This window comes from Canis aureus, chromosome 15 (genome assembly GCF_053574225.1).
Source record: "Canis aureus isolate CA01 chromosome 15, VMU_Caureus_v.1.0, whole genome shotgun sequence".
In the NCBI taxonomy this organism is placed as follows: Eukaryota; Metazoa; Chordata; class Mammalia; order Carnivora; family Canidae; genus Canis; species Canis aureus.
Window position 1 is genome coordinate 29,456,763 of NC_135625.1, and position 23,061 is coordinate 29,479,823.

General features: G+C 34.4%; 1 long non-coding RNA gene across 1 annotated transcript in view; it reads right to left on the minus strand.

Annotated features, from left to right (window-relative positions):
* Nucleotides 1-3,310: 3,310 nt before the first annotated feature.
* The window catches only part of LOC144283985 (uncharacterized), a 220,990-nt gene continuing 201,239 nt past the window's right edge, over nucleotides 3,311-23,061 (minus strand). Inside the window, exon 4 of the long non-coding RNA XR_013352468.1 lies at nucleotides 3,311-4,079. This is a non-coding gene — a long non-coding RNA (uncharacterized LOC144283985). The remainder of the gene's footprint in view (nucleotides 4,080-23,061) is intronic.

The following is a 23,061-nucleotide window of genomic DNA, read 5'->3' on the forward strand; positions in this document are numbered from 1 at the left end:
TTGATAAGCAAGTGTCCAGGCTAATTAGGAAAAAGAAGAGACAGAGACAAATAGTAATATCAGAAATTAGAGAAGAGACATCACTACAGATTCCACAGATATCATAAGGATAATACATAATAAAATAAATGACTCTATACCCATAAATATGATAATCTAGATGAAATGGATCAATTCCTTAAAAGACACAATCTCCCACAAGTCACATTAAAAAGAAATAGATAATTTGAGTAGGCTTGTATCTATTAAATAAATTGAGTTGCTGACATGTTCCAAAACAGAATGCATTAAGCCCAGATGGGTTCACTGATGAGTTCTACCAAACATCAGAAGATAAATGCAGAGGGAATACTACCTAACTCATTTCATGAGGCCAGCTTACTCTCATGCCAAAACCAGGCAAAAACATTGCAAGAAAAGAAAACCATAGGCCAGTAGAGCTCATGAGATAAATGTAAAAATCCTCAACAAAATATGAGCAAATTGAGCCCAACAATATATAAAAAGAATTATACACCACAACCAAATGAAATTTAGTCCAAGTATGCAAATTTTGTTCAATATGAATATTGGTCAAAATAATCCATCACATTAACAAGCTAAAGAAGAAAAATCACATGTTTGTATCAGGAGAGTAGAAAAAGTATTCAACAAATTTTAATACCTATTTGTGATAAAAGCTCTCAGTAGAGTAAGAATAGAGGGGAACTTAGTAAACTTGGTAAAGAATATCTGCAAAAAACCTATAGCTTATGTCATAGTGAATAGTGAGAAACCAGAGCTTTTTATTAAGATCAGGTACAAGACAAGAAAATCCCCTTTCTCTCTTCTTTTTGTCATCATATGAGAAGTCATAGCTAATGCAATAAGATAGGAAGCGCAAATAACAGATACATGGATTTAGAAGGAAAAAATAAATCTGTAGATGAAATGATCATCTATATACAATGTCTAAAAAGAAATATGAAAGAACCAACAAAAGACTCCTGGAGTTAATAAATGATTACAAGAAGGCTGCAGAATACAAAGTTAATATACACAATACCATTTATATTAGCACCCCCCAAAATGAAATACTTAGGTGTGAATGTAACAAAATTTGCAACAAAAAAATGCAACAGAATAGGGATGCCTGAGTAGCTCAGTGGTTAAGCATCCGACTTGGGGTCAGGGCATGATCCTGGAGTCCTGGGATCGAGTCCCACATCAAACTCCCTGCATGGAGCCTACTTCTCCCTCTGACTATGTCTCTGCCTCTCTCTCTCTCTCTGTGTTTCTCATGAATAAATAAATAAAATCTTTTTTTTTTAAATGCAATAGAATAGAGAGCCCAGAAATAGATCTACACAAATATAGTGATTTTTGACAAAGGATCAAAAACAATACAGTGAAGCAAGGTAGTTTTTCAACAAATTGTACTGGAACTACCAGATATCCAGAAGCAAACAAACAAATAAAATAATGAAAGGAAAGGAAGTAAATCTAGACACAAATCTTGCACCCTTCACAAAAATTAGCTGAAAGTAGAGAATAGGCCTAATTATAAAATTCAAAACCATAAAACTTCTAGAAGGTAACTAACATAAGATAAAACCTAGATGACCTTGAGTATGGGTATGACTTTTTAGATATAACACCAAAGTATGATCTATATAAGAAATAATTGATTGGCTAGACTTCATTAAAATTAAAAACATTTACTCATGAGAAAACAGAGGCAACCAGGATGTCCTTCATGGAGCGAACAGATGGATAGACTGGGGTATATCTAGACAATGGAGTATTGTTCAACAAAAGGGAGAGGTGAGCTATCAAGTCAGAGAGGAACCTTGGATGCACATTGCTAGGTGGGAAAGGCCAGGCTGAATGGGCTGCATATTATGGGTTTCCAACTATGTGACATTCCTAAGAGGATAAGGTTATGAGAACAGTGAGGATTGGTTGCCAGGGCTTGCAGGGAAGGGATGAATAGACTAAGCACAGAAGATGTAGGGGAAAGTGAAGCTCTTCTGTAGGATTCTTTAAGAGCAAATGCATGTTATTGTGTATTTGTTGAGACCTATAGAATGTGCAGCATTGGAAGTGAACTTTAGGTGGTGATGATGTGTCAGCCTCAGTTCAGCAGTTATAACAAAGCTACTGCTCTAATGTCGGCATTTGAACGTGGGGCAGGCTGCACATGTGTGGAGGTAGGAGGGCGGATGGGAAATCTCTGTTCCTTCTGCTCCATTTTGCTACCAAGCAAGAATAGCTCTAAAAAATAGTCTATTTAAAATTAAAAATCATATATATGGCCTTCTAAAAGTTCAACTTGCTCCAGAATAAGAGAAACGATGCTTTATCCAAGGAATATATATATAAGTACATGTATATGTATATATACATATATATATATTCCTTAAAATCACTAAGACAATGTTTCAAATAATAATTTCAAATAATAAATTAACTGGAAAAATAAAAAAGTCTAACATTATGCCTTATAATTAGTATTATATTTCAGAGTACAAAATTCAAAAGCACTAGTTTCCAATATCATCTCTTTTTGTTGAGCCATTAAAATTAGATCCTAAATTTATTGCCAGTATGCACAAATTACTCAAAACAGGTATAGGCTTTCTGAAATGTTTGAACAGAAGTTGCTTAAAGGATTTGATTTTCAGTCATGCTGCTGGATAAAATCTCTGACTTTTAAAATGGAATATTAGAAGTCTTTGATCCTCAGAGAATAGAATTTAATCAGATTGAAGCAAGATAACTGTGATGGACAGTTATTTATTTAAGAGCAATATGACTTTTTGGTTTTGATAAGCAGAGTTCCCTCTTTTAATATTAAAGTTGACAACTGAAGTGAACCTACTTTTAAGTTCAGAAGGTAAGATAATGCATTTTTATAGAACCCTAGCAAAGATTTTATGTTTCATACTGGGAGAAAAAAAAAAAAGTAACTAGACCACTTGAATACCAATAAGACCCTATCATGGAGTTGTTTTTAGGGAATTTTAAAACCACTCATTGAGCACCCTGAGGCCCACCAACCTATTTTAACCCTACTTGGTTTCTCAGTATCTCATGAAACACTTGGCTCACAGGATGTGGTCAAGAAATAATTGTTAACAGAAAACAGAGCAAACCAGCAAAAATACAGAGTAGCTGTAGGACATGCCATCTCACAGGGATATATTTTTGTCACTAGAGGTAATAATGAAGCCACAGTTAGGATAAATAAAAAGGTCTGAAAGCAAATACAAATATCAGGTATATCATCCTATGAATAGGAAGGAAAAAAATGGAGAAACAATAAACTATATACTTTTTAAAAAAGATTTTATTTATTTACTCATGAGCGATACAGAGAGAGGCAGAGACATAGGCAGAAGAAGAGGTAGGCTCTCTGAGGGGAGCCTGATGTGGGATTCGATCCGGGACCTGAACCAAAGGCAGATGATCAACCACTGAGCCACCCAGGTGCCCCTCTTTTAAGCTTTCTATGACGACCGTCCAAGACTGCTTTCCGTAAGGTTTCTGTCTCTCAACAAATAAAGTTGGGCTGAAAGAATCCCCACCAAAGGGACAATTTATAGTTTTTATTTTCCTGATATAACCATAATAACAAAAGTAGTTAAATGGTGATATTTTGCAATATTTTCCTTCCACGTCCCCCAAAAGTAGTATGTGGAAAGGTGTATATATAAGCTGGAGATGAAGGAAACACTGAGGCTCTAGCAAAGAGAAGCCCTGCGTGGCAGCTGGAGGTTGAAGGTAGGACTCTCTCTGGTCTTCCAGCAGCTTTGATGTCATGTGCAAGGTGAAGCTTTTAGAGCTGATTAATGAAAGCCACTTTTGTCAATGCCGCAGTTGTGCTCTCTGGAATATTGAAGACATGTTGGTAAATGAGAGATGAGTCTCCAAATGTGCATACCTAACGCTGTGCATGCAAATGGGTCTGATGTGCCAGGGAGTCTCTTTATGTTTTGTAGTTCTGAAAAATGCCATGCCCACTTTGTACAGAGCTGTCAAGACTGGTTCTTCCAATTAGGCTTTCTAGTTCCACTTCTTCCTCTGAAACTCTCATATCCCTGGAAAATAGAGAAACTAGGTCATGAAAAGTTAAGATTAATAAGTGTATAGTCCAGACTTCTTTTCCACCTCTGATAAATGAGAAATGCAAAGAACATAGCATTAGAAACCTGAATGTGTTCTTTTGTACAAGTTGAGTCATTTACTTCTTCACAAGGAAAATGCAGTCAGTGGCCTGGTTTAGCTCTGTCTCCTACTATATTAAACTGTCTATGGTTCTAGATGTTCTTCACTTTATAAGCTTTTCTTTCAGCTTCATATTGTAAGTCATTTCAACCATCATCTACTACTCTCTCCAAAGTGAGTGTATGTCTGAGATAATATTAACCAGGTTCTCTAAACTCTACATTATATTTACGCCTCACTCCTGCCTTAGTCTTTATATTTATGAAGCTTTCTGTCTATATGAATCAGAAATGTCATAAATGTAGAGAATAGTATTAATTTTGCATGGGATGATAAGGTTCTTTAGAAATATTTAAGAAAGTATCAAGAAACTTCAAGATTAAATCATCGGAATATCTTAGCTATAATTTTACTCTGTAGGGTTTGAATATATTTGTATTTATAAATACATCAAAATTTATTGATTTGTTTTTTCCCCTTTATTATTCCCCTTCAACAAAAATTAAACAGCCCTCAGTCTCATTTCTAATGTTTTGTACTTACTTTTTAGAAATCACAGATTTCTGATTCCCCCAGATGGTTTTACAATATTTCATATTATAGCTAATGTAAAAAAAAGTATATGTATGTATATGCAATTAGAACATACTCTACTATCCTGCTGTCATTTTGTTTGACAGAATTTGGGTTGAGATGGATAGTTGTTTTATGTCACTTCTAAAATTCTCAGTAACATATCACTAAATATCACAGTTTGCTAGAAATTTAATAGTGACTTCAGAATAGACAACATAAATATTCTGTTTCAAGAGTATTTTATTTTAAAACTGAAAAAAAAATTATACCACCCCTCGCATTCTCACCTTGACATCTCTAAACAAAGCCAATAACACAAGGCTGCTTTATTTACTAGTGACATTCCCAGAAGAGTAAGCATTGGCAAGGTAATTGAGTTCTTCAACTAAAGACAGATTCTGTAGACAAGCGCATATACTCTGTATAATAAATAACTTTTAAAAACAAAAATTGTTTTTTAAATTATATATATATAAATATTATGTAAAAAATTACCTTTGTAGTCAAATAACCTTTGCATGCATTTTTCTAAGACTACTCTTTTAGAGAAGTTTAAGGGTAACATCAAAATTGATAGGAAGATATAGAAATTTCTCACATGTAACTTTTATTCCACACATGCATAGTCTCTCTTAATATCAACATCCCCCACCAGAATGAAACTGTTACATTAGTGAATTGCACCTACATTAATTCATCATAATCACCCCAAATCCACAATTTATATTACTGTTTATTCTTGATCTTGTACATTCTGTGGATCTGGACAAATATATAGTGATATGTATATACATATGTATATGCAAGTTCTATTGGTTTCTATTAATATTGGTTATATTTTATTTTTCCTTAGAAGGTCAATGCTATTATGATTTAAGAGTTTTTATAATCTTCTCTTGATTCTCAGTGCTCAGAAATTTTTGTTATCCCACCCTCTCTTTTTTTCTTACATTTTAAAGTTTGCTTCTATTTCTTGTTGTGCTTCCATTTTTCTAACTTATTTTGTTTTTTCCTATTAGCTATAGTCTCTGTACTTAATTTTGGAGGCTTTCCTCTTTTTCTTAGTCTCCTTGAAACTTTATTCATAGTTAAGAGTAATGCATTTAAAATGTTAATAAAGAAATTGATTCCATGTCTACCACAGCAAAACAGAGATGAAGGACCCAGGCTCTCTAGATGATTCTATACAAAATATCGATAGAAGGCTAAATCACAACATTTATGTAAACATTTAAAATTATAAAATTTAAGGATAAGAACACCAGAGATTGTGGCTTAAAGATTGTGAAGATGTGGGAGTAGCCTTTTGTTGAAGAACTAGGGGCATACTCAGAAATGCCATGAGCCAGTTAAAATGATTTTCATTTTAATGTAAAATAATACAAATCCTGTTTGTAAAAAAGATAATAAAAATTCTGATGCAGTATTTAAAATGTGTGATACTTTTGATGACAAAGGAAAGAGCAATTATAGAATAGCCTGAAATTACTGCAAGGAAGAAGCCTGGTCAGGGAACACCAAATTTAGTTTTCACTAAGGAAATTCAACATAAAATTTCTAAGTTTCTTATTACTTCCCAAACTAGATTTTATTTACTAATCACTTACAAGAAAAAACTAATGAGGGATACCTGGATGGCTCAGTTGTTGAGCGTCTTCCTTTGGCTCAGGGCATGATGCCGGGATCCTGGGATCAAGTGCCATATCAGGCTCCCTGTGAGGAGCCTGCTTCTCCCTCTGTCTGTGTCTCTGACTCTCTTTGTTTCTCATGAATAAATACATAAAATATTAAACAAAGAAAAAAGAAAAAAAAACCTAATGAGATGGGGTTATCTATACTGTTTTATTCAGTTGTTTGTTTTTTTATTTTTTATTTTTTTATTTATGATAGTCACACAGAGAGAGAGGCAGAGACACAGGCAGAGGGAGAAGCAGGCTCCATGCACCGGGAGCCCGACGTGGGACTCAATCCCGGGTCTCCAGGATCGCGCCCCGGGCCAAAGGCAGGCACTAAACCGCTGCGCCACCCAGGAATCCCAAGTTGTTTGGTTTCAAACAAATGCATATATTTGTTGCCTTGGAGATATGAAATTCATTTCACTGATTTTGAAAATGATAGTTTAAATTTGGCAATTTAAAATCACATAATTTTATGCTTCTTAAACAAAGATCACTGATGCCAAGAAGTAACATTTAATATTAGTCTTATATATTGGCTTGGGGTTTTGATAAAATCTAGTCCAGATATTTTGTTAATATTTTGAGGGTAAAGTGAAAGTAAATATTTTACTTTAACTTTAATGTATTCTGAAAATAAAAGCCTTAATCTTATTATAATGAAAATATTACTTCTGTTTTACAGGGAAAAAATAAGATTTTCAATAAATTTCTCCTTATGACTATGACCACTAGCTTTTTTATATAAAATATAAAACACATATTTTTGAAGACAAGGTAAAGCTACCATGACAACAAGAATTTGATGAAGGATAGAAAAACAATGAAGAAAAAGAAATACCAAAGAGGTAAGTTCAACAGATGGCTGAAAGTCTGAGAAGCTGATGAGAGATTTCAACAATCTCATGAGGCTATAGAAATAAAACTTAGATTTCAAAGCCTTCTAAGGAGAAGAAACTTTGGTAAAAAGTTTATTTGGCCAAATGAAGGGATATCCCTTAGGAGTAAGGATAAACTAAAAGTAAACGTATCCTCCTGAAGGCTAAAAATCAGGTATGAATCAATTTAATCTTAGAGCTGCTGAAGATATTTTGTATATATTTTAAATAGTACTAGAAGCAAAAGTAAATTCTCTCTGGAGCAAAGTAGCAGTATCCACAGCCTCAAATTATCTATAGAATATTTCATACCTGATATGAAAAAGAAAATAACTAAACATACCAGGAGACCTAACCAGAAGACTAAAATTAAAATGAACAAATGTTAAAGCAGAGGCCGACAGTTAATAACATAACTTTGTGATCAAAGTTTTTTAGATATGTTCAGGATATACAGAATATACAAAACAGTATGTATAACTGCAATATTTTATATATAAACAGATGGTAGAAATAGATAAGTAGACAGATATATACACATCATGAGAACTCTACACATGAAAAATAATTAATGCAATAAAGATATCAATAGATTAGTTTCACATATTAGACACAGCTGAAGAAAAACTTAGGAAGCCAGAAGAAAATATCTGTGATTATATCTAATGTAATGCTACACCAAAAACTTTTATTATTTTTTTAAAGATTTTATTTATATATTCATGAGAGACACAGAGGAGAAGAGAGAGAGAGACAGAGACAGAGACACAGGCAGAGGGAGAAGCAGGCTCCATGCATAGAGCCTGACGTGGGATTCAATCCCGGGACTCCAGGATTACGCCCTGGACTGAAGGCGGCGCTAAACTACTGACCAACCCGGGCTGCCCTAAAAACTTTTATTAAAAATGAATATTGTTTGGTTGTTGAAGACATGTTACTATGAATTACTTATAAGAGCTACCCCTTTTATATTTTTAGATATGCTGAAAGATTGTGTCTTAGCTAGGCTGCCATAACAGAATACCATTGACTGGGTAGTCTAAACAGCAGAATATTATTTTCTCATAGTTTTGGAGGCTAGAAATCTGAAATCTGGATGCCAGCATGGTTGGATCCTGGTGAAGATTCTCTTCCTGCCTCACACACAACTGAATCCACACATAGCAGAGAGATCAAGCTCTCTGGTCTCATCTTATAAGGGCACCAACCTTCATAACCTCATCTAAACCTAATTATCTCCTCAAAACCCCAGCTCCTAATACCATCACATTGTGGGGTAGGGCTTCAATATAGTAGCTTGCGGGGGTGGGGGGGGGGCATTCAGTCCATAGAAGAATGCAAGTAAAATGATGGAAACTATATCAATATATGCCCCAAATAGAGCTTATATAACTATCCTAACAATAGATAAAAATAGACTTTAAAAATATATTTTATAATGATAGGATAATCACTCTACCAGGAAGATATAATTATTATAATTTTGAACATAGTTAATTAAATACATAACAACTTCAAAATGTATAAAGTACAAAATTATGGAAATAAAATAATAATACAATAAATTCACAATTAGAAATAAAGAAGTAATATTGAGCAAGTCATTTTTTACAAGGCCAGAAAGATCTAAGTGATAACACTGCAAAAAGGAAAAATTACAAGGTTATTTCTTTCATAAACATAAAACTTCTAAAAATAATATTTGCTAGACCTACTACATATAAAAAATGCATCTGTTATGACCAAGGTTATTGTTTCCTTAAAGTTAGGATGGTATAACTTAGAAAATCAATCAATGTAATTCCTTATAGTAACAAAATAAATGAAGAAATCTTATAATGACTTCAAATAGATGTAGAGAAATGTAAGATAAAATTTATATATAATTCATGAAAAAAAATCTCAAAAAAATAGAAATTGAAGCAAACTTCCTCAATCTGATTTTAAAATACCCTTTTACACTAAACCTATAGAAAATATTATACTTAATGACCAAATATGAAAAACTTTCCCCCCTAGATCAAGAACAGAGAAGAATGTCTGCTATAACCACTATTATAAACACTGTACTATAGTGAGAAAAAATGATAAAAGATTCAAATGGAAAAGTAAAACTGTCATTATTTACAGACAATATTATGCATGTTGAATGTCTAAAAGGATCTACGGATTATATTAGAATGAATAAGTACATTTACCAATGATCTATATATGCATGTGTATATGCATATGTATATATCAGCAATAATTTAAAAATAAACATTTTAAATTCAATTTACAATAACAAAACAATCATAAAATACTCTGGAATTCATTTAATGATAGATATGTAAGACTTCTACATAGAAAACTATAAAACATTTTGGAGATAAATTATTAAAGATCTAAATATTTTAATTTTTTAATAAAGAGAAAAAGGAGGAAGAAGCTTTATAATTCATGGACTGGAAAGGCTCAGTATTGAAAAGTTAGGAATACTCCCAAAATTTATTACAAATTTATTGCAATTCTAATCAAATTCCAGTTTATTTTGTGGTAATCAACAAGCCTATTTCAAAGTTTTAATGTAATAAAAGTGCCCAAACAATCTTGAATAAGAAGAACAAAATTGAATCCAAGATGACACAAGAGGCACAGAGTACTAATTTAAAAGGTCATAGTCCATTAGCTTGTTAAATAATAATTTAAAATATCGACCATTGTATAAAATCAGAGATGTCCCTATTATGAGAGGATGTGACAGAAATGAAAAAAGGGAAAGCATTCAGAGATGTTTACCTGGTGAAGAAAAGTAGGCTTATGGTTTATTTGATATAGGGCGGAGAGATTCTACTGGTTATTTATGCCTGATAACTATCATTTCCAACTCTTCTATGCCTATACATACCAATGTGAAATATTGAGTATAAGCTTTGAAGGAAGAAATATAGGTAAAAGTATAATTTTAAGTGTAGTGTCAAAAATATGAAGGTCACCACTAAAACAACTGAAACGGGTTGAATTTCAAGAGGAAGAAGAGAAAAGTATGAAATAGAAAACCTGGTCTAACAGAAGGCAAGAGCAGTGCAGAAATCAACAGGAAATATGGTTTAATTCGCATATGATGGTACGAATAAACCCACACATATCAGTTATTATAATAACTGCGAATATGTTACATTAATCCTGAGAGAGTGTTGGAAAGAGATATTCTAAATAGAGGCTTGTATAGGCATAGAAACAAAGCCTTTTCCTAACCAAGCTTAGCCCTGAAAGATAATGAGTGTCTACACTGACAATAGCAAAACATTATTTTTCAGGCCTACCAAAAAGCTGTAATTGAGGGACCCCTGGATAGCTCAGCCTTTCACTCAGGGCGTGATCCTGGGATCCCAGATCTAGTCCCACATCCGGCTCCCTGCAGGGAACCTGGTTCTCCCTCTGCCTGTGTCTCTGCCTCACTGTGTGTCTCTCATGAATAAATAAATAAATCTTAAGAAACAAAAACAAAATAAAGAGCCATAGCTAAAAAAATAAACATTCTTTTCCAAAAACTTTTAGTTTATGAATGTGGAATTAATGGCAGAATTATAAAACCATGATTTTTAATCTATGAAATAATTAAGGATATGCTGAAAAAGCAGGTCTCAAGAAGAAAAGCTCTGATTTGCAAGATTTGCTCGTTTTTGTGTAAATTCTCCCATCATAGCCAATTTTAAGCCATCAACAAGAAGTCTTTGAACACGGAGTTGCAAAGAAATGTACATAATTGGTTCTTATGAGATAATGGATGTTGGCCCTAGCACAACACTAGAAATAACTGATTTAGGTAAATTTTTACCAGTGGATGAAACCATTAGAAGACATTCATAGAGAATTTTATAATGAATACTTAGGATTTCACCACCTAAAACTTCTGATCTGTGTCAGCATTGCTAAGAATGCTACCACCAGATACTAAGTACCTTCTGATAAGCCTATGAGGTACATAGGACCTCCTTGCTATTGACTATTTTGCCAAAAAAAAATTGAACTGGGTCTAATAAAACCTTTAGAACTAATTGGAAGATTACAAGACAAACAGAAAAAAAAGGAACACAGTAAATAGGTGAATACATCCAGACTATGGAACATTCTATAGGTTAGTTGGCCTGGCTTCTTCAACAAATAAAAAATATGAATTAGAAAAATTAAGTTGTGAGCACTATTTAGAAAAAAGGAGGATAAGGAGACATGATTTTCTAATACAAAGGATTGATCTTGTTTGGATCTTGAATCACACAACAGATGATAAAATAACATTTTTTAGATTACTGAGGAAATCTGAATTATTTAGGTACTGAATGACATCAGTTATTATAGGTGTTGCTAATATTTTTGTTGTGATAATAGCATTTTGGGGTTATTTAAGAATGTTCATATTTTTAAATATGGCATAATATCTGGACTTTTCTTTAAAACAATTCAGAAAAAGGAAAATATATAATTTTGGCAAATGAGTGGCAGGCAAATTGAGGTTAGTTATGTTTTGCAGTCTCCCTATGTGCATGTTTGAAATGTTTCATAATTAAACTTTACTGCAATTGAGCAAAAGTAATAAATAGTATAAACCTCAAACGTAGGAATAAATCTGAAAAGTTGTAATACTTATATCATGACAATAATAACCTTTTTATTTTTTAAATTTTTATTATTTTATTCTAATTCCAGTGTAGTTAACATACAGTGTTGTATTAGTTTCAGGTGTACCTATAGTGATTCAACATTTTCATACAGTACTCAGTGCTCATTATGATAAGTGTACTCACAATCCCCTTCACCTATTTCACCCAACCCTCCACCCACCTCCCCTCTGGTAACCATGAGTTTACCAGTTCTCTTACATAGTTATGAGTCTGTTTTTTGGTTTTTCTCTATTATTTGTTCATTTGTTTTGTTTCTGAAATTCCACATGTGAGTGAAATCATATGGTATTTGTCTTTCTCTGACTGACTTATTTCACTTAGAATTATACTCTGTGGATCCATCCGTGTTGTTGCAAATCACAAATTTTGTTCTTTTTTATGGCTGAATAATATTCTGTTATTCATCCAATATTCCACTATTCCATAATGGAATGAATATTATATATATATATTATATATATATATATAATATATATATGTATATATACACACACACACATATAAATAGGATTTCACCACCTGAAATTTCTGATCTGTGTCAGCATTACTAAGAATGATACCATTTTATACACACACACACACACACACACACACACACACACACTGCATCTTCTTTAACTATTCATCTATTGGTGGACACTTAGGCTGTTTCCATAGTTGGCTATTGTATGTAATGCTGCAACAAACATAGGAGTGCATATATCCCTTCAAATTAATGTTTTCTTTTTTAAAATATCTTATTTATTTATGAGAGAGAGAGAGAGAGAGAGAGAGAGAGAGGCAGGCAGAGACACAAGCAGAGGGAGAAGCAGGCTCCATGCCGGGAGCCTGGTGCGGGACTCCATCCCCGGACTCCAGGATGATGCCCTGGGCTAAAGGCAGGCCCTAAACTGCTGAACCACCCAGGGATCCCTAATTAATGCTTTCATATTCTCTGGGTAAATACCCAGTAGTTCGATTACTAGATCATAAGGTAGTCCTGTTTTTAATTTTTGAGGAACTTCCATACTATCTTCTACAGTGGCTGTCCCAGTTTGGATTCCTACTAATGACACATGAGAGTTCCTTTTTCTCCACATACTCAACAACACTTATCACTTCTTGGGTTTTTTATTTTAGCCATTCTGACAGGTTTGAGGTGATAGCATTAAAAAAATACTTAAGAGTAAATATAAATAGTGAGAAATACTACATCTCCTTATGGGCATAGTCAGTAGTAGTTAGTTCTAGGAAACAGAAGTGGTTGGTGTTCAGGAAGAATAAGACAGAAAAATAAAACCAAATGCATGCTTGCATTACTGAAGTTGCTACTTTGGAAAATAGAAACATACTAGGGATTGATGAATGGCACCCCGACAACACTTTGTAATGAGATCCTCACTACTACTTCTTCAGCCTTCTAATAAATTATTTCCATTGCATACCCTGGAGATAGGTAGTTAAGTATTAAGTTTCCATAATTGATTTCTTACTCTCTAAATATGTCTTACATATGTCATCTGGCAGCTACTTTAATAACCTCTGTCCAAACTCTAAGAAAATAAGAAAAAAAGCTCTTATCATCCTATTCTGTTGTATTTCTAGTAATTCATATCAAAATACTAATAGCGAATTTGGTAAGTTGAAGTCTACTAAGGCTGTTTCTGATGGAAAGGCCCAATTTCAACCAGTTTTGTACTAAGTTTTAACTTGATGGCCCACTGACTTTTTCCAGCAGTAATTAAAAATTTAGGAAACTGGAAAATATTGAGTATGCTGGGCTCAAGTGATCCAATATCATTATAAAATACAGTATGACATCCAATTAGTGTTGTAATATCTTAGTCAACTGTGCAATCCTAAAAGAATTTGACATCTATTGTTTACACAGTATATTGAAGTTACTTCAAATTATTTATAGCAGTGCATAGAATATGCAAAATATTAAAATAAACCGTTTATCTGTGAATCTCTTTATTCTGTTTATTCCATTATTGAGCTAACCTTCAGTTAAGCAATCTCTTTAACTGTATTTCCCAACAATGCTGGGGAACTGTGGTGTTCTTATATCTTTAACTTAGTAATATCTTCTATGTAAGTTCATAAACTATGTAAGTTTATTCCAAACTCTTCCAAGTGATGGAAATGAAATCTAGAATAAATATTCCTTTGATTTGGCCTGCTTTATAACTATATCAATATAGGCTAGACTTTATCAGGCTGCCTGAGAAAGAATATTATAATGCCTAAACTTTAGATTATTTTATCTACTCTTCCGCAGGCCAATTTAGATTGTACCATTTCTATCTTAAATGATTGAGGTATTTCTGACTTTTCAATTGCTCCCTAACATGAAACACATAATCTGTTCAAACTGTTTTGGAGTGCTTTTGTCAACCGCCAAACTGCTGAGGAGGCTTGAGTGCAGATTTTAATTAACGTGCTTTATTGAAGTCTTTCAGAGCAATCAACTTTCCTGTGGTTATTTGACATAGGTCCCTTGTTGTTTCAAATATCTTTCTCATTTCAGAAGTCTGGAGTTGGTCCTGTAATTCAAATTCAGCGATATGTAAACCAAATTATAACTCATTTTTCATTTTTGAGGTAATGGATTTCCCTGCTAGGTTTTACTGGGAAGAAGAGAGAGATAAAAAGACAAAGTATGAATTGTGGGTGCAATAAGATGTTTGAAATAGTTTCTCTTTTACAGAAATAGTTGGTACTGTTAGTCGCTGAAATTTCAATTAAATATGTTGCTGTAAGGTTTAATTTGAATGATGATGCTATCTCAGGAGGTAAACGAGAGGGAAAATTAAGTTTAATCATATGAGGGACTCTAATGAGAAAACATTGAAGGAAATTAAAGGGAACTTTGGAATAATCATAAACTAAGCTTTGTGACAGTTAGATGGTTATATTGCCACTCATGTTCTCTGGTGATATAAGACCCATAATTAGGGACTTTTCAAGTACCAGGTAAATAGAAGAGCACAATATAAGAAAGTAGCTGAAAAGTCATGTTGGGGAACTCATTGCACTATTGCCTCTTAAATTCACGGACAGCCTTTTCCTAGGTGTTTGAGGATGGGGCTGAGTGAGAAATAAAGTCAATAAATCTGTACACTTGGCTATAGAGTGCAGGTGAATGTGTGGAAGAGTAGCAATTCATATTTTATGATCACTTATTAAGAGCCAAACACCGTCCTGAAAGTTTTGCATGCATCATCACATTTAATCCTTGCCACAAGTTTATACATTAGGATCTATTAATTTCCCTATATAGGGATAAAGACATTGAAGCAGGAGAACTGGGCATGGTAACCCAGGTAACCTCTGTACTAGCACAGGACCTTACCGGTCTCATGTACACCAAAGCAATAGTTATTAAAACAGTGCAGTATTACTATAAAATCTCTCCTTTTATAACCACAAACCAACATGTAATTCAGAAAATTTAATTTTTTTTTCCCTTGGATGTATTTCAAGAGCTTGTCCAGGAGATTGGAAGCTGTCAGACAAATGAATGCTTTTCCAGGAGCACACATTAGGATCACCACCTTCACTATTCCAGCCATCGCATCTAGATCTGTTTTACAAAGTTCCTAAAAAAACAAATTAAATAAACATATCTGGGAGAAAATGTCTGAAGATTGTTAGAATCACTCTGCTGACAGGGATTCTCTCATTATCGATTGACCTGTCCATTTGGATCTCAGCAGAAAATGAAAAGCACACTCAAGATCACTAAGATAATTTAATAAAAGGTGTGGGAAGGTTTAAAGTAACCAAGCAAAGATGTTGCTGAACCCAGGGACTAGCAACAGCAGGAAGTTATTACCATCATTAGACTTCTGTGTGGCGAAGAGAAGAGTGTTTCTGAGGGTAAGCTGGACAGTGAATGAGGGGATGCTCACCAGAACCTAAAGATATAAAGGCAGTCACTACCAGGACTGTGACTTCTGTGGCCAGTCACTGCCAGAAATGAGGAAGGATGTAGAGAAAAAGCACTCTCACCACTCTTTTTTTCCCACTCTATAATCTCTGCTGCTGCCCTCAATTGGCTGAATCCAACATGAAGCCAGAGGGCAAGAAAATCCAGGTAATGCAGTCCACAGGGGTCCATGCCTTAGAACACAGAACAGACAAAAGAATAGCAGAAAATAGATATGCTGTGTCAGAAAATGGTAAGGGACAGCAACACAACAAATTACTACAGCTTAAAAATTAATCCTCTCATTTGCTTGTCGGTTCTGTAGAAGAAGAGTTCAAAATGTCCAGCTAGCAGTCTCATCTTCCAGTTTAATGGAATCATGGCCTTGGCCTAGGCATCTCTCTCTGGATAGTAGGACTGCCAATCCAAGTGAACTCAAATTTATGTGGATAGGAAGAAAAATATTATGAATGGATTATTAGGTATTATAGTGAGAGGGCCCTCTTCTCTCCACCTATTGGTGTGATGACTATGAGGAAAATAGCAAATATATAGTATACTACTCTAAGGCACATGTCACAACCTATAATATAGGACTTCCCAGATGGCACTGCAATTGTGTCATCAGTTGGCCATTTCTACCATTTTATCAGGTCAGCTGATTTTGAGTGATGGGCACATAGTAAGCTCCATGAATTCTGTGGCATGATCTCTGGCACACTTTGTAAGTGGTAAAATTAATTTCTTAATTAGAAATTGACTAAGTGGCAAGGGTTAGGCATTCTATAAGTACATGAATGGTGACACTGGCAGAAGTAGTATCGGAAAGGATTGTTAGTCTGTGTCCAGAATAACTCTTTTTATGTGAGAACAAGCTATTCCCTTTCATGACAGATTTTGTATAATCAATCTTCACTTGAGTGGCTGGTTAGTCCATTGGAAGATGGTGCCAAATAGGCTCAGCATTATCCTTTTATTAGTCACATGGGCACAAAATAGATCAGCCTTGATGAGGGAAAGTCCATGTTATTGAGCTCGTGAACAGTCCCCATCCTTGCCAACAGAGCTACTTGGTATATTGGTCCACTGAATAAGAAGCAAGAATCTGAAAACAAATATTACTTGTTACAAGTACACATAGAACAAGACCATAAATGGGTCATCTTGTCTGATTATTGAGATTCTCCTCTAATGGATGCCCTTTAGGATATTTAAATATGACACACCTATCTGCACTTTGTTCCTATTTTGATAAATCAATCCACAGAATTTCCTTCACCCCCAATTTCCTTGTCAGCAATCTACCAATCTTGTCCTTTCTAAGTCCTTGACAAGTCAGCCAATCAATCCATTAGGCATTGCTCAGAAATTAGTATAGAATTGGACCTTTCCAAAAAGTGAACAGTCAAATTTACAGCTCAAATTGCTGCCAACTGGAAAGATTTCCCTTCTATCCAACAGGACTATCCCTGTGTGAAGCTAAAATGCAGCTGCCTACTTCCAGCTGGTGATTGCTGCACACTGTGCAGACCCATTGGCAAACCAGGCCTTCCTGAAATCTTCATCTGTTAATTGGTTAATTGTGTCCTCTTCTGTAGTTGAAAACTGATCATGATTCCATAGATAGGAGGTTGGAGAAGTGACAGTAAAGCAGTAAGGAAATACAATAAGCCACGTGCTATGCAATTTACTTGTGTCCTCTAAAGCTGCTCAGGCCTGATGTTATGTATAGCATTCCCACTAATAATGGAATGCTGTTGCACATCATTAGCTTTGTGATTTGATAGATTGAAAATACTGGATTATTTGATAAATTGTGGTTGCCAGTTACTCCGGTAACTTGATTTTCCATGGTCAGGGGCCCAGTAGCAAGCTAGGAGCTGCTTTTTGAATAGAGAATAGTTGTAGGCAGAAGAGATTCTCATAGCTTGCTTCAAACTTCCAGGGGTGTGCATTGCAATTTCTCTTTAGAGGTTCCATACTGCTCCCCATCTGTCACAGATACTCCAAATATCACTGAATGCTCAGCCGTAAGACCCAGACCTTAAGACAGCTTGCACCACACATGGATGGACCTTATGTTAAGTCCTCTTTTCTCCTGATTCCCACACAAAACCGAATCCCTTCTAAGTTATCCAGTAAATCGGTAGGAGAACCACACTCAAATTTGGTGTATGTTGTCTTCAAAATCCAAATAGTTATACAAAACATATTGCCTCTTCATGGTAGTTGGTGAAAACTTCAGCTAATGTTTCTAAACTTTAGAGGATATATACCCACATATATCAGACAGCTGAATGATTAGAAACTTCTTTATAGGACAGCTTTCCATTTCGTAGCGTTTTTATTTCACCCTCTAGCACACCTATATCTTATTGAATCCTGGATTCTCATTCCCTCTCTGTCATCAGATTCAGTGAACAAAACATCATTAATGTAATGGACCTGTGGTGATGTTCTGTGGGACATACGATGTTTAAGGACACTCATCATTACAATGTAGGATAGCAGGTTATAGCCATAAAATAAGACATTAAATATCTTCTACTCTATCACATAAAGGTGAACCACTTCTGAATATATATATATATGCTCATTTATACTCATAAATATATATATATATATTCAGAATATATTAGTATATATATACACTCATATATATACTCATATATATACTAATATATTCTGAATATATATGAGTATAATATATACTGATATATTCTGAATATATATGAATATATACTCATATATATGAGTATATTAGTATATATATATGAGTGTGTGTATATATACACACACACAAACACACATACACACACACACACACACACACTTACACACTAAACTGATTTCTTGTGTATTTGGTACCAAGGAATGTGGCTTATTTTCTCCAGTAAAGATACCACATAGTCATCAAAACCACTTAAAATGTATAATCCACAATAATTCCAAGAACCATCTGAGTTTTGCCCTGGCCAAATATGTGAGTTAATCAGAAATATGATCAGTATTTATCAAGTCTCTAATTTTGGTATGGGATTAAATTCTGCTCTTGTTTATTTGCCTGAGGATGACAGTTCTACAGACTCTCACTTGGTTCTTCTTACCAATGTGCCAGGAAACCACTCTGTGGACTCCACCAGTTACTAAGTACTTTTATTCCAAGTGTACATTCAGGGACTGGGGAATAACCACAGTTTTTCATTCAAACTGTGAAATTGGCTGATCTCCACTCATCGCCAGATTTCCATAGCTCCTTCCCCTCCAAATCCAACCTCAGGACAATAGTGGAATTGTGGGCTTCTGGGATTTAGTGCCAAATTTCAAATAGCATCTAATGGCCTCTGGAATGCCTAGATATTCTCCCTTTTTAAAGGATACATTCAACCCATTATATGAAAGCAGGTTTCCTGGGAAAACTTTAAAGGAAAATGTGTAGTATACAAGGTGGTCAACTTTCAAGTTTCTTCTATTATAAGGATATGACCCCTCTTCAATAAAGGGGTGATAGGTCTGAATGGACTAAGCTGAGAACTAGGTAAATAGTCATGAATAACTACTACGTAGATAATAATCAGATTTCTGACAACTGGAAAAATAATTATACAGATCAAGTAATTATTCCATAGACTATTCATTATGGATAGAAGCTTATTAATCAACTAGCTGTGACAATAGATCCCTGTGGGTCAAAACATATTACTTCATACTACTCCACATCATGCTTATTATGGTATTGCACCCACTCTGTCTCTGAAGATTAAACACCACTATTCCAGGATCTAATTCCATTGAAATCATTAGTTTAATTCCATGGTAGCATCTCCTAGAGTTTTTCTAGGATGTTAGTACTCCCTTCATCAATGTGTGTTTTTATTGCTTGGTAAAAAGAATGCCCTCAAAGAGGGCCCCCTTGAATGCTATGATTAGCATATGGCTAACAGTTTGCACATAGTAGATGAGCTTGAGCATTCTCATATTTCTGAGACTTTGTACTCTTTCCTCTGTAGTATGCCATGAATGTCCCAACATCTGAACCTTATTGAGTGAAGGAGAACTCTGAATCTGGGCTTCAATCAATCAGCCTTTCAAAATATTAATATTGCTCCAAGGACTTGAAACAATATATTACAACAAATTCTGATTAAGTGCATCCAAAATGATAAAATCAGCCAGATGAGGCTTTATATTTAGCTGTTTTAGTCTAAAACCATTAGAACCCATTCAACACATTTCTTCATTTATTTGTTTGTTTTTTGGTCACTTGGTGATCAAATTTGGCACGATCTTTCAACCTCATTAACTGTGTCCTTTCTTTCCTAAGAAGGGGTTTTGCAATTCTTTTTCTGGTCCTTGGAGAATAATTAGAAAAGTTAGATGAAAAAGTACCTGGTGGGGATCCCTGGGTATCTCAGCAGTTTAGTGCCTGCCTTCTGCCAAGGGTATGATCCTGGAGTCCTGGGATCGAGTATAACGTCAGGCTCCCTGTATAGAGCCTGCTTCTCCCTCTGCCTTTGTCTCTGCCTCTCTTCTCTCTCTCTCTCTCTCTCTCTCTCTGTGTGTGTGTCTCATAAATAAATATTTTTATTTATTCTTTTAAAAATTTTTTAAAGATTTTTTTTAAAAAGAAAGAAAAAGTACCTGGTAAAACTACAAGATTCCTTGTAATGATCACATTGACTCATGTAACTCAAGAGATTCAGCAGAGAAATTGACAACCAGTTAATGTAGCAGATGACTAGCCACTTACCTATCTTTCTCTGGGTGGATATCCTCCACTGATCCAATTGACTATAGTACTCTATTCCTTCTGTTTTCTGGAAATTGTATGACATAGGCTCAGGGCCTAAACATTGTTTAATATTATGCCATCAATCAAGCATAACCCACAGTTTTTGCTGTTACTGCATACGACTTGCACTAATATTTAATGAATGTTTTTCTTTAAATTTATTCTTATTTTTTACAGATACACATATTCTGGCCTTATCCTGAACAGTCCTATCCTTGAATCTTGGTTTTGTTCACTAACTATTATATTTTTTTCTATCAAATAGAAGTGAAAATAAATACCTATTATTTTCAAATTAATCCATTTTCTACTGAAAATTCCATTATGCATAAAGCAGTGACAATATATTAGGTTTAGATGCCTCATATGGAAAAATGTCACAAGTGCTAAAGAAGTAAAAGGAACTACACACAAAAGAGTTACAGTAGACTGAATGTTTGTTTTCCCACAAAACTCTTATGTTGAAAATCTAATGCCCAATGTGATAATATGAGCAGGTGGAGCTTTTGGGAGGTGATTAGGTCATGAGACCCCTCATGAAAGTAATTAGTGCCCTCATAAAGGGAACCTGAGAGAGCTTCTTTGCCCTTTCAGCATGTTGAGGTCACAGAGAAAACATAGCAGGCCAGCAAGCAAGACTTTCTCACCAGAAACCAATCTTCCAATACCATAATCTTGTACTTTCCAGTCTCCAGAAGCATGAGAAATAAATGTTTGTTGTCTATAAACCATCCAGTTTATGGTATTTCTGTTTCTAACAGCCCAAATAGGCTAAAATAAGCATGTATTGTAAGATTACATCTTATATATTAGCATTTATATAGAGAACAAAAATACGCAAAATCAATCTAGGCTTTTAGAAGTTGGGTTATTGGCTATCTTTGGTTGGGAGAGACTTGTATCAGTCATGAGAATAAGGACTACTTTTTCTTAATCTAGGTGATGGTTTCCACAAGTGCATTCAGTTTATGAAAAATCATCAAATTGTGTACTTAAGATCTATGCATTCCACTGCCTTTTCCTTTGTTTCTAATATTGCTGATTTTTCCCCTGATCTTTCTACATTTCAAATGCAGGATGGTCTTATTTCCTTGTGCACTGTCCCTTTGCATACCCAATAATATGCTAAGTGCCATCACCATCAGTTATAGCATGTTAAAAAGGCAATAAAGCAAGAGTGCTTTGCACTTTCAACCTAGGGTTATTAATATTTTACAAAGATTTTAGAGAAAAAATCTTTACTTAGACCTTTTAATTTCCACCTGTCTCTAAAATTCTCACATAAGATCTTGGCTAAGACATACACACAATTCAATTCTTTTCTTTTTCTGTTCCTGGTCCAGGTTGCTTGGATCATACACATGTATCTTGATATTCTCTCCACTTTTTCTCTGAACTTTCTCAGAATTTTTGTTCCTTTATTTATTTGATTTCCATTCTCCTTTCACTAAGGTGAAAGTGTTATATTCTCAAATAAGAACTGCCACTTCTACCACACATGTGATTTGGATGAATTTAATGACTACCTTAGCTATATTCCAATTCTAAAAGTTAATGAAGTACCATTAATATATTTAAGAGTTTGTTAACTAAGTATTACTTATTTGATCAAAGCTTTGCTGACTCTTTACTCTTTTGTCAAAAGCATAGTAAGCTCCCTGCAAGTATTTGATAAATAATTACTCAAGTGATGTCACTTGAGTAATTAATTTTAAAGGATTCTTTAAAGAGTTGCAATGGTGGCAATTTTATACTCATTGCTGACTATTTATTTTTAAGTACCATTTAAGTAAATTGTGCAAATCAAATTGGTCCTGTGTGTGTATTAACACAGTTCAGGAATTCAGGAATTAATCATAGTTAATTCAATGATGACAAGACCACAGTGATTATTAGAATTAAATCTATATGCTAATTTGTATCTTATGTGTCCTAGCAACTTTTGCATTCTGCTTTATTATAAAGAAAATTGTGAAGAAAAGAATATGCTTAAACCTGAAGTTTCCATATACCTAGAAAGTTTAGGAATGATAGCACATATTAGAGTTGGTTCAACTACGTGATTAACCTGATAAGTATGCGGAAGAGAACTCTGAAATTGAATGGAGAGACACCTGGGTGGATCAGCAGTTGGGTGTCTGCCTTTGGCTCAGGGTGTGATCCCAGTTCATAGATAGAGTCAGGCATCAGGCTCCCTGTGAGGAGCCTGCTTTTCCCTCTGCCTCCCTTTCTGTGTCTCTCATGAATAAATAAATAAAATCTTAAAAAAAATAAAATTAAATGGAAAAAAAGAGATTTGATTCAAAGACAAGTATTGATGAGCCCAGGATTCTAATGGTTATAAAATTAATTTTAAAAA